Raw genomic sequence first — 13,067 nt, 5'->3', positions numbered from 1 at the left:
AAGAGCTTATGCCATTTCAGATGGAGAAAGCTTGACACAAGAATTGGACCATCTTAAGGTTGTGTTCAAGCAGAATGGCTATACAGATACACAGATCCGTCGTGCTTTCCAGTATAGACCTTCGCCTGAACCACCAGAAGATACCTGCAAATCGGTGGCCTTTCTGCCTTTTGCTGGGAGCATTTCCTCGAAGATAGGAAGAATTCTTGAAAGATACCATATAAAAAGTATTTTTCGTCCGCCAGCCAAGATTAGTGCGCTCCTTGGCACTGTAAAGGATGACTTGGGTTTGAGGAAGCCCGGTGTGTACAAGATCCCTTGCCACTGTGGGAAGGCTTATATTGGGCAGACAAACCAGACCATTCAGGACCGATGTGTTGAGCATCAGCGGCACACACGGCTGCTTCAACCTGAGAAATCTGCAGTGGCGGAGCACTGTCTCACCGAAGGACACAGAATGCTCTATGACAAGACCCAAATGGTTGCCCCTGCATCTCGCTATTGGGACTGTGTTTTAAAAGAATCCATAGAGATTCGTTTATCTGACAAGCTTCTTAATAGAGACAAGGGCTATCTTTTAAGTAAGACTTGGCACCCGGTGTTATCTGACATCAAAAAACAACGGTCTGTGTTTCGATCGTCGGAATAAAAATTTATTTTAATTTTTGACAGCGGTATCTCGATTTCGCCTATTTCCACCACTGGCGGCGCGGTATGTTTACTTCGCTAGAGGGCAGTTACGGCACCTTCTCGCGCACGCGTTGTGGGTCTTCTGCTGCCCTATATAGGGGCCGCAGCTTGCGCTAGGAAGTCAGTTCCGGCGAGTTCGTGCACCAGCACTCTCACCTGAAGATGGCGGCCAGATGGACCGCGGAAATATTGTGTCATGAAGACGTTATGATCCGGCTGCATACCCGAGAAGAATATTATCAATTATTACGCCGGGAAAGCCTTCGTAGCCAAATTACAGCATCATCTGCGAACAACCTAAGAGAACTGCTCAGATTGTCACCCAGGTCATTTATATAGATCAGGAACAGCAGAGGTCCCAAGACGCTTCCCTGGGGAACACCTGATATCACTTCAGTTTTACTCGACGATTTGCCGTCTATTACTACGAACTGCGACCTTCGTGACAGGAAATCACGAATCTAGTCGCACATCTGAGACGATACCCCATAGGCATCGCCACGAATCAAATAACTTATCGTTTTTAATGGTACAGATATCGGTTCCAATACGATGATTTGAATCCTACCCATCTTCTTTTGGGCCCAAGATCGCAGTCATGTGGCAGTGGGGTGAGCTCTTGGTGCCTGCAATAAAGGCACATTGGAAGTTACTCTGCTAGATCGTCTCATGAAGTGAACGTATAAGGGTGATTCTTTTTTGATTATTGTTGTGTAACATGGAAAAGTACATTTTTCTTTACTACGACCGAACGGAATTTTAATGGGCACTGGCTAAGTCGAGTGAGAATGTAAGTAATGAGCTTTTGCATGTACTTTAAATGGACTTGAGATCGACATAGGGTCCCTTTAATGACCTCAAGGCACAATAAACTCAGTGGTAACCACAAACTGTTTAGTTTAGAGATCGATTTTTATGCTACTTTGTTCCTTCAGTTAATTATATTGGTGAGTAGTAGTAGCAGATGCAGAAGACACGTCTCATATATGGACACGGTTATCGGCAGTACCATGTCCATAAATATTGTCTGTAGTAGTCTGATGTTGAATGCGTCCAATAGTAAAAAATAAGTCAAACAAATAAACAGTTTATAAAAATTCGACTGACTACTGTGAAACTTACACATCCGGCATCGTCTAAAGTGACTGTGATATATTTCATTAAATCATACAGTTAGTGTTAAACTTTAATAAAGAACATTCTTACTGTCGATTTACAACGCTGATGTAACTTGATGAAATTTTCACGACTACACAGTGACACATTCTCGCAATTTAAGTGGTGATAAACCAGTAATTTCTCTCTACCATTCTTTCTTTTCTAGGCTGTAGTTGAATTCTAGTACATTCCCCCAAGCTAGAGGAGAATGCCTACAATATTTTTAAAAGTATCTCGGATACACTGAGTTTACTATTTGGAGCAGAGTTATAGTGATGAATGAGTAAATGCGTCACCAGTGAATACGAATTCACAGTAGTCTCTCTCCCTATCTGTGCTACACAATTCAGATCCCTGTATTCCACCGCCTGCTCAGTTTTCGACAACACCGAACCGGGGAATACGATTTCACCTCACATTTGTGTGGCCACTCAGGGACCTTCCCAATTTGGAAGTTTCCTAGTTGTTATTCATGAAACCTGCCACGCGTTGCTACAATTCTGTTTGCGGTAAAACAACATCAAATTGGATATAGTGCGGCAGCACAGTACACTGCAGAACTATCTGAGTTTTTCAGACAATATGCAGACAGTTATTTCTATATATTTTGTCCAGAAATTGACTCAAATTCATTTCTTAAACACTTTTAGGGCTTATTTTGTATTCCTACTGATATCTACTTACGCTACTTTGCCGAAGCTTGTAGTTCCTGTTACTTTACATTGGACCATACTTGATTTACTTTGTGAATTTTTATTTTCTTATGGGGCATAAAATTTCTGGGGTTTTGCCGTAATCAAACTTTAGGTATTGCTGATATTTTGGCTATAATCCTTTTTAGTCACCATCAGAGATTTTTTTTTTGCGATTATTTCATCCAACACGCCCATATGGGTGGAGGGATGGCTGCCAGCGGCACAACAATCTAACATTCAAACAAAAGCTCTAAAAACGTAAGTTTTGACGTAAAACATATGATTGAAAGGTTAATACTTTTTACTAATGTTTTAAACGCCATAAAAAGATTTTTTTGTGTTTTGTTGACATTAAGCAGTTGATTTATTTGTCGTTTGTGTCAAAATCAAAGGAATGAAAAGTAAATGGCTCTGAGCACTATGGGACTCAACTGCTGAGGTCATTAGTCCCCTAGAACTTAGAACTAGTTAAGCCTAACTAACCTAAGGACATCACAAACATCCATGCCCGAGGCAGGATTCGAACCTGCGACCGTAGCGGTCTTGCGGTTCCAGACTGCAGCGCCTTTAACCGCACGGCCACTTCGGCCGGCTGAAAAGTAAAAATGAAAACAAATATATAGATATTTAAAATACATTGCCGAAACGATGAGGAACGCAGCATTTTCACTTAAGAGCTGAAGAGCCTGTAATGAAAAGAAAAAGGGATTTGGAGAAAAGAAGAAATCAATAGAGCTGAAGGCTGTGAGTGTAAATATAGTGTCCGTTGGGTAGCATATTTAGAGATTATGTTAGATGTTTGGGTACATAGTGGAAACAAAGAAAATTAGGAGGACTTTGGTGTAAGGGTAAAGCCGTAGTATCAAGAAGGGAGATCATGCTATTGCTTGTCCGCACGTTCCACGTCATACGCGTGTGCAGTGGCGTATGGAGCATTATGGACTGCTGGCGCAGGGAATCGTATGTGTGGGAGGTCCGAAGAAAACGAAATTTTGATACCGTTTTCATCATTGTTATGCGAGCCCAGCATCACAATGACGGTATGGGGATGCCATTGGGCATACAGCACGATCACCTAACATTCACACAGCTGGTGATTTGAATATCTGTTGTTGCTGCTTGTACGTGTTAATGTCTATGGCTGTGATCGATCTTCGAGGTCTCTGTGACGCTATTTTTCAGCAAGATGACGCACGGCAGCATTTTGCCAAAAGTGCCCTGACGTAACTCGACACGGCGGGTGCAGAGGTGGCCAGTACGTTCTCCAGTTCTCTCAGGCATTAAAAACATCCAGTCATAGGTTCACGAGAGATAGCAGTCACTGTAATCGATTAAACAAAGCGCAGAGTAGAATCAGTATGGAGTGACGTAAAGTTGTCTGTCATCCAAGTGTGATTCTACAGAGTTCTCAGGTACCAGAGGTGGATGTTCTGTGTACTACACATAATTTGCTCTATACCTACCGAATGAAGTACAATTTTAGGCAGGTATTCTTCGTGCGGTACTGTCCATCCATAATAAACAAAATTTAAATGGCCTTCTTCAAGCTGCAATTTTAATGACCAGCAGTTTGTATCATCTTCACCTACAAACAACACTGTTTTTGTCGAAAGTCTTTAAATTTTGTCACCTATCCCTGTTGTCCGCGAGGCTAAAATTTGTCAAAGACCGTTTTCCTGGTGTATACTAATGTGAATTTGTAAATTATGTGAAGAATTATTTTGCTTCAACATGTCTCTCAATCGCCAACACCACATCCACTTTCTCCACTCTGCTCACTATCCTCACTGCCTTATTTAACACGAAGCCACATAACGTCATAAGAACACATGAAAACACTATTACGCAAAACTAAAGAGAGTCTTTGATGTATGTGGAAGACTCTGCAAAAAGAGATTCATCTTTAAGAGAAATTGCATACTGGACCATAGGGTGGTGGTATCTAGAGTAGCGTTTTACCGCTCGGACTCCATACTAATAACACTTGGCAGTTAACATGGAACGAATTTACAGATGTGGTGGTAGAACCGTGACAAGTGAGTGCAACAAAGATAAAATTGTGACTGAGATACTACAGGAAACTTATTGCGGCCTTAGGAATTAACGTGGCGTAGGTTTCACAAATACCTGTCAGAGTAGTGAAGAGTGGCTGGAATGATTCTGTTCTTTCCTCCTTAATTACATCTACGTCTATACCCCACGAGCCACCGTACGGCGTGTGGCGGAGTGTACGTTTTGTACCAGTGTAACATGCAGTTTTTCCTGGTACTGTTACGTAAGGTTCACAGAAGGAAAGCCTGCTGGTACTTACACATTTACTTCTGCAAGCCACACGTAAGTGCACGGAAAACCGTTCATCGAATCACCTTCCGAATAATTTTGTAAACTTCCGCTCTCTAACAGCACGCAAGGAAAAATGATCACTTAAATCTCTTTAAAGCTCTGACTTATTGTATTCCGATAATCATTTTTTTCTATGTTAGTAGGCGATATTGAAATATTTTTACTTGTAGTGGGGAAAGTAAGTGACTGAAATTTCATGAAAAGATTGCGCCGCAACAAAAAGCGCCTTCATTATGATGATTCTCATCTCAATGCACTTACCATATCCGTGACAATCCCTCCCTGCGTCGCGATAATACAAAGCGAGCCGCCCTTCCTGGAAAATTTTCCATATCCTCCATCAATCCCATCTGGTTCAAATGTTCAAATATGTGTGAATTCCTAAGGGACCAAACTGCTGAAGCCATCGGTCCCTAGACATACTCACTACCTAAATTAAGTTACGCTAAGAACAACACACACATCTATGCCCGAGGGAGGACTCGAACCTCCGGCGGGAGGGGCCGCACAATCCGTGACGTGGCGCCTCAGACCACGCGGCCATCCTATCTGGTAATTACACCGTACCGCACAGCAATACCGTGGCAAAGGACGAACAAGAGTAGCGTACGCAGTCTACTGAGCAGACCTATTGCATTATCTAAGTATTCTGCTAGTAAAATGTAATGTTTGGTTGCCTTCCCCACCACATGCTCTGCGTGGTAGTCCCAAGTTATGTTGTTCGTAATTATAGTTTCTATGTATTGAGTCGAACTGACAGCCTCAAAATTCGTCTGATTTATCGTATAACTGATATTTAACAAATTTATTTTCTCTCTCGTGTGGTGACCTCATACTTTTCTTTATGGAGAGAAAATTGCCACTTTTCGCACCATTCAGATATGGTGTGAAAGTCATTTTGCAGTTGCTGTTGATCTTCTGATAGCATCATTTGTAAAGAATCTAAGAGGGTTGTCCAGGTTGTCTTCTTGGGCATTTATGCAGATTAGGAGCAGCAGACAGCCTACAACCCTTTCCTGGGGAACGCCGGATAAACTTCAGTTTTCTCCACGATTTTCCGTCGATTGCTAGTCAGTATCATCTTTGTCAGAGGAAATTACCGATCCAACTGCGCAGCTGCAGCGATACTCCTGAGACATACAATTTAGTTAGAACTCTCTTGTGTGGAACGGTGTCTAAAGTCTTTGGTTCAAATGGCTCTGAGCTCTATGGGACAATATATGAGGTCATGAGTCCCCTAGAACTTCGAACTAACTAACCTAAGGACAGCACACTCATCCATGCCTGATGCAGGATTCGAACCTGCGACCGTAGTAGTCGCGTGGTTCCAGAGTGAAGCGCCTAGAACCGCTCGGCCACAACGGCCGGCTCTAAAGCTTTTCAGGAAATCTAGATCTATGGAAATTAGTTGAGATCCCTTGTCAACAGCACTCATTATTGCGAAAGAATAAAGAGCTAATTGTATTTTTACAAGGACAATATTATCTGAATCAGTGCTCACTATGTGTGTCAACAGACAGTCGTTGCTATTCAGGTAATAGATGATGTTCGAAAACAGTAAACTTTCCAAAATTCTACTGCAAAGCAATGTTAGTGATTTGAGGCTGTAATTCAGCACATTACTCCTATTTCCATTCTTGAGTATTGATGTAACCAATTCAACATTCTAGTCTGCTGGTGCAGATCTATCATCGAGCGAGCGGTTGCTTGTACATGATAGCTAAGGGTGGAGCTATTTCATCAGTTTACTCTGAGAGGCGCCATTTTGGTAAACCTATCTGGATCGGAAGACTTGACTTTATTAAGCGCTTTAAGCTGCTTCGCTACACCTATGGTATCTATGTATTTATAAATTTTTCGTGTTGGCCACCGTTCTCGATTTGATTTCTTGAATGTTTATTTCATGTTATTTCGTGAAGGAATTCTTCTTTTGTATATGGTTATTGGAATTTAAATCGCCAAAGACTCATACGCATAGACAGTTAATGGAATGATGCTAAGCAACTGCGGAACAGCTACTGAAAGCAATCTGTAATATAGCCAATAACGTCAGCATACGCCAAAAGATCGCTTAACCTATTTTTCTGCTCCTGTGAAACCAACCATTAAATCGAAACTGCACTAGCGTAATACGGGACTGCCGTGTCAATCAACCACAAAAAATTTCTGCCCGAGAAAGATTTTGTTTATAACGAAAAACAAACCAATGTTTTCCGTTGACAATGGTAGCAGAATAATTTGGAACTGCTCAGCCGAATGCGCTCATAAAACTTCAGTGAAAATAAACACTTCATTTGTAACGAGAAGCAAACCGATCTTTTCCATTGACACAGGTCGACACAGGACACACGTGGTGGGCAATATTCGTATGACCATTAGAGTTACTCCGAGCTGTTGATTCAATTTTATGCACAATTTAGGAACGATCGCTACAACCGTCTGTGAGCTGCGTTGTTATACGAACTCGTTGTCTTGACTCCAACCAGACTGTGAAGCACTGTTGGTGTGCACCACAGTTTAAAGTTTCCATGTGGGGTCCAGTCTGTCTAATTCTATCTTCGTAGTCTTCTAGCGACTTACATGTAGAAGGAAGCAACATATTGGTTGACTTTTCTAGGAATGTACGTCCTTGGAATTTTAACATTAGAACATAACGTGATTCAGAAGGCCTCTCTAACATTATTTGCCACCGGAGTTCGCTGAGTATTTCCGTATAGCTTTCGCGCTTGCAAAATGAACCTGTAACGAACCATGCTGCTTGCCGTTGAATCTTCTCTATTTTCTCCATCAGTCCTATTTGGTTTCCGTACGCATGAACAATATTCAAGTAATAGTCGGAACACTGTTTTGTAAGAAACTTTGCCGGCTGGTGTGGCCGAGCGGTTGTAGGTGCTTCAGTCTGGAACCGCGCGACGGCCACGGTCGCAGGTTCGAATCCTGCCTCGGGCATGTGTGTGTGTGATGTCCTTAGATTAGTTAGGTTTAATTCGTTCTAAGTCCCATAGTGCTCAGAGCCATTTGAACCATTTGTAAGATACTTCTTTTGTTGATCGAGTACATTTTCCAAGGGTTTCTCCAAAGAATTTCAGTCCAGCATCTGGCTTACTTCCTATTAGATTTATGTGGTCTTTCCTAGATAGGTTCTGGAACTAAATGCGTCCAGCGATTGTTCTGCAATTTTGTAATCATACAAAGAAGAAACCTTCTGTCTGTGCATTTGTAATATGTTGCATTTGAATATGCTTATGGTCAGCTGCCACTCCCTGCGCAAAGCGTTGATTCTCCGCGGGTCGTGCTGAGTTTCTCTACAATTTTCTAGAGCCGCGACTTCTCCGTGTACAACAGCGTCATCCACGGAAAGACTCGTGGAAATTCCGATGCTTTTTGCTGGGCCATTTAAATCTGTAGTGTGCCGCGCAGGATTAGCCGCGCGGTCTGAGGCGCTGAAGTCATGGACTGTGTGGCTGGTCCCGGCGGAGGTTCGAGTCCTCCCTCGGGCATGGGTGTGTGTGTTTGTCTTTAGGATAGTTTAGATTAAGTAGTGTGCAAGCTTAGGGACTGATGACCGTAGCAGTTAAGTCCCATACGATTTCACACACATTTGAAAATTTGAAATCTGTTGTGAAAAGTAATGGTCCTGTAACACTGCCCTGGGGCACGCCCGAGGTTACTATTACGTCTGCAGACTTCTCTCCGTTTAGAATGACTTGTTACGTTAACGGCAACAAAGAAGAGATTGGTCGTATACCGAGGCATAGATAGTTATTTTCAAGCCGCTCTATACACGAACAGAAAAGCACAGAAAGTCGCAAACAGAGGTACACTCTATCAACCATCGTATTGTCTGCAGGACACAACGAATGTATAAGGAACAATTTTACATGTCGTCCATAACAGATACCTCAGCTTTAAAAAAATCGCCCGTATAAATTCGTTTATCGAAAAATCTCTGATTTTGAGATGCATATGCACATATATTTTACAAATTTTTAACCTCATAATGTCAAAAGAAATATTCTAAAATTATTTTGTTTGCTCTCACGAATGTTTAAAAATTCGTTTTCCCTGCTTCGACAAATTGCAAATGACCTCTGCAACGTGCCTTAATTAAGCATAGTGAAAAAGATTTGGTTGCCCTTTACGAAAGTGCACTGGTCGCTTGGGAGCGCTATAGGTGATGCAGGACTGATACCAGGAAGATCTAGATTTCACCATCAATAACATATGTCATGCTAGTGAAGGAGTGTGTGTATGTACCAGCCAGTAGCATGGGTTGGCGTAAATATTGTCAGAACAGAGCTACCATGACTGAACGTGCCTATGACAACACCGCGAATGAAGCCGCCGATTTGCCGATATATCATCGTTGGTGATCAAACATGTCGGCAGGGAATGCGGTACCGCTTGCAGCCGTGAAGAATTGCGCACCAAAAGTTTCGGAATTGATAGAGACCAGTGACGATTGTCACGCCTTCTCAGTGACAATTGCTTTCACACCCGACAGGAATGGCTCCTGTCAGTGAATTTTTCGATGAACATTGAGTGGGTACAGCGCGAAAGGTCACCGCTGACAGCCCAAAACAAGGCTGCACCACTTGGGTGAACAAATACCGTAGACGGCAGGAGGCGTGTAGCGCGGTGCGACGTGTCATCATTATTCACCTTTGCAAATGAAGTAATGCTTCCAGTACGTCGACGGCCCAGTGACTCGCATAACTTGCATTGTGTGGTTGATGCAGCTCTGGACGCCCGTTGTCTTGTGGTGTTTTCGAAGTTGTTTTTGAAACAATGAGTCGGGCTGAAGCTTCGGTTAACATGAGCGAGGACGTTTCTTTCAACATTATCATCAATCAAATATTGCCCTTTCTTCCATATCTCCTGTGGACGCTTCCGTCTTCCAAGATGAGAACAGCTGTGTTCACAGGCCTGTAAACGTACGTTACCGGTTTCGCGAATACCTCTGCACACTATCGCACCTTGAATGGCATGCGTTCCCACCCGTCCGAAGTAGGATGGAAAATTTTTGAGACTATTTGGAACAGTAACACACATCTCAAACTCTGACATTTCTGCGGTACCTAATCATCAATGATTTCATCTGTATACAGTCCGCCCCCGGTGACTGAGTGGTCAGCACGGCAGAATGTCAATCCCAAGTAAGGGCCCGGATTCGATTACCGGCTGGGTCGGAGATTTTCTCCGGCCAGGGACTGGGTGAAGTGTTGTCCTAATCATTATCATCATCTCATCCCCATCGACGCTCAAATCGCCGAAGTGGAGTCAGATCGGAAGACATGAACCCGGCGAACGGTCCATCAGATGGGAGGCCCTACTCGCACGACATTTTATTTATCTGTATACAGAGTGGTCAGAAACAGACTGAAAAGCTTGTATTGGTGAAATAGGGTACTTTGTGATGAAAAATGATGTTAAGAAAAAGTTGGTTATGTTTCATAGTTTCGAAGTTAATCTGCGTCGAACTTAACGAAATGTACTGTTGCCCGTGCATATTCAAGCGGCCCGTCAGTTACGGTAATGTCAGTTGTTCTCGTACCGTACAAGATGGAGTAGCTATACAGTTCAGCATTTGGCTCGGGTTCGATTCGTTCTATCACCCCATGTCCAATTTTTGTATCGCTCTCTTGTTAGGTATAAGAGAACCACACGAAGCACACGTTAGGCGACAACCATTCAGTCACGCGGCCCCTCCCGCCGGAGGTTCGAGTCCTCCCTCGGGCATGGGTGTGTGTGTTGTTCTTAGCATATGTTACTTTAAGTTAGTTTAACTAGTGTGAAAAGCTTGGGACCGATGACCTAAGCAGTTTGGCCCCTTAGGAATTCACACATATATGACACCGTCTTGGGCGGACAGCATGTATTTGTCCGCGCAACGGCCTAATGGGTAACTTGAATGTTAATTATCACGAGAACGGCGCAACTCATAGAACCTTTTCCTTAACAGCTATTTCTCATCACAATCTACACTCTTACGTGCTATTCAGACTATTTCTGAACACTTAGTATGGCATACCTGTAGAATGTTCTACGCTCTCATAACACATCAAATTAAGTCCCTTATGAAGATTGGTGTGTTTGTTACGCGGTATCAGCTTGATGTCTTCTCGGCTGATTGGGCTACTTTTTGTGTTTATATTTGTTCGTCGCGGAGGAAAAGTCATAAAATTGCTTCAATGTACACTCAGACAGAATTCATAGAACTTATATCACAGTCAATATAGAAACGGCGTACACTAAACAGCAAAGGAATCATTTCTGCATAATTATCATGACAGAAGCGTCTTATAGCACACGAAAAAGGGAGGTTTAGAATCCCACAGAGCTAATGCTGTCGCAGTCGTACCTTGAGTACGTGAACACCAGTAGATCTAGATGCAATCAAAGGACCAGAGCGTTTGTAGGGAAATCTGGAACACGCATCGCGCTCTCTGCACTAAGTGCGGAATCCTGTACACTATACAGGAGGCACAATGACGCCTCCAGCGCGTCACCATTAGAATGCCGCAACGTAGCGCTCTCTGTCGTTGCGTCGGGACTACATACAGATATGTATTAAGCGATCATTTACATCGACCCATGCAAGGAAAACGAAAACGTATCCCAACATGATTAAACCTGCTATAAATCTATATGGCAGCATCTGTAGGCATTTCATATAGGTCTAAATACCACTCACAGCAGATTGTCAGTAGGCAAAAACATTTAAAAGAAATTTTAGTGTTGATTGTGACCTGTGCGTCTATAGTGATATACTATTTTCGAACACCGAGACCCAAGAAAAATGCATCTCTTGCTGTTGCATAAATTGTAATCCACATTTGTTCATCATACGCTCCGAGCTTTTGCCTTTGTTCAGATAAGATTCCTCTAATTACGATTTTATAATATCCATTTGACTAAAGGTGTATTTTCAGACATCTTCGGAATTTTAAGAGTGTTGTGCACAAAAGTTGTGCGCTATAGAGGCGCATTATACAAATTTCAGCAGCAATATCTAGCTCGGAATATCGTTTCTCCTTAATAACAGTTAGTGTAGTATTTCCACCTTTTCCGCTCGTTGACCAGTTTGGTCTCAAGAAATGCTTAAAAGTGTATTATCGCGATTGACTCACGAAGATGACTCCTGTAGCATAAGACTTTCCTATTTTAACAGCAGTGTCTACTGCCTGAATTTGTTGTGAAGTTCCGCAATCTTCTATTTGTTTCCCGAGTTCCTTCGTAAGCATAACCTCAAAAAATCCAAAATTTGAGACTAAAATATCTAACCAGTTTCAGGAAAACAGTAAACTTTATCTGAGGTTTTGTTACAACAAGAAACCACTTCCTTCTGTGTTAATCGCTTTGTTTCTTCATGACAGCTTCTAATATTTGTAGCAAAACTCTTGTATCCTACTCTGCGTAGGCACAACACAGATTATGTTCACTCGGACTGATGTTCACGCAGATATAGCTGGAACTGACAGGGAGATCCTGTGGATAATGACGGCAGAGATCACGAATTAAATGACTGGCTAGAAGCAATGTCCAGATAGTATGGAAAACCATCGTAAATGTGGGCGTATTAGTTCACAGGGAGCGTCGAATCGAGCAAAGTACACACAGGCAAGGCAAATCACTCTGTTATCTGCGTTGCATACCGAAGGCTTCAGAGAATTACGAGGAGATGAGGGACAAGTGGGAACCGCGGTATTTGCTGGTACTTTCGTGTCTGTAGCCACGACAACAGCCCCATCCGTAGAAGCGAGATGCAACCACGCTGCAAACCCTTATTATGTCTAACTAGAGTTGCGTTCTACACAGACTGCACTTTGGTAGATTTGCTGCTCTACATAAATAAGTACGATTACCTGTGTCGCTGGTAGCACTAGCAGGGAAAGAAACGCAAATGAATGTGTAAGAGTGGAACTTTGAGCAGACGACTGGTCTTTGTTTTGTTTGTTTGTTTGTTTGTTTGTTTTGCACGCAATCACAACCGTCCATCCTTCAGTCCAATGTATGGTTCAAATGGCTCGGAGCACTATGGGACTCAACTTCTGAGGTCATTAGTCTCCTACCACTTAGAACTAGTTAAACCTAAGGACATCACAAACATCCATGCCCGAGGCAGGATTTGAACCTGCGACCGTAGCGGTCCTGCGGTTCCAGACTGCAGCGGCTTTAACC

The sequence above is a fragment of the Schistocerca serialis genome, chromosome 9, assembly GCF_023864345.2.
Source record: "Schistocerca serialis cubense isolate TAMUIC-IGC-003099 chromosome 9, iqSchSeri2.2, whole genome shotgun sequence".
NCBI classification, from domain to species: domain Eukaryota; kingdom Metazoa; phylum Arthropoda; class Insecta; order Orthoptera; family Acrididae; genus Schistocerca; species Schistocerca serialis.
This window is presented reverse-complemented; position numbering follows the sequence as displayed.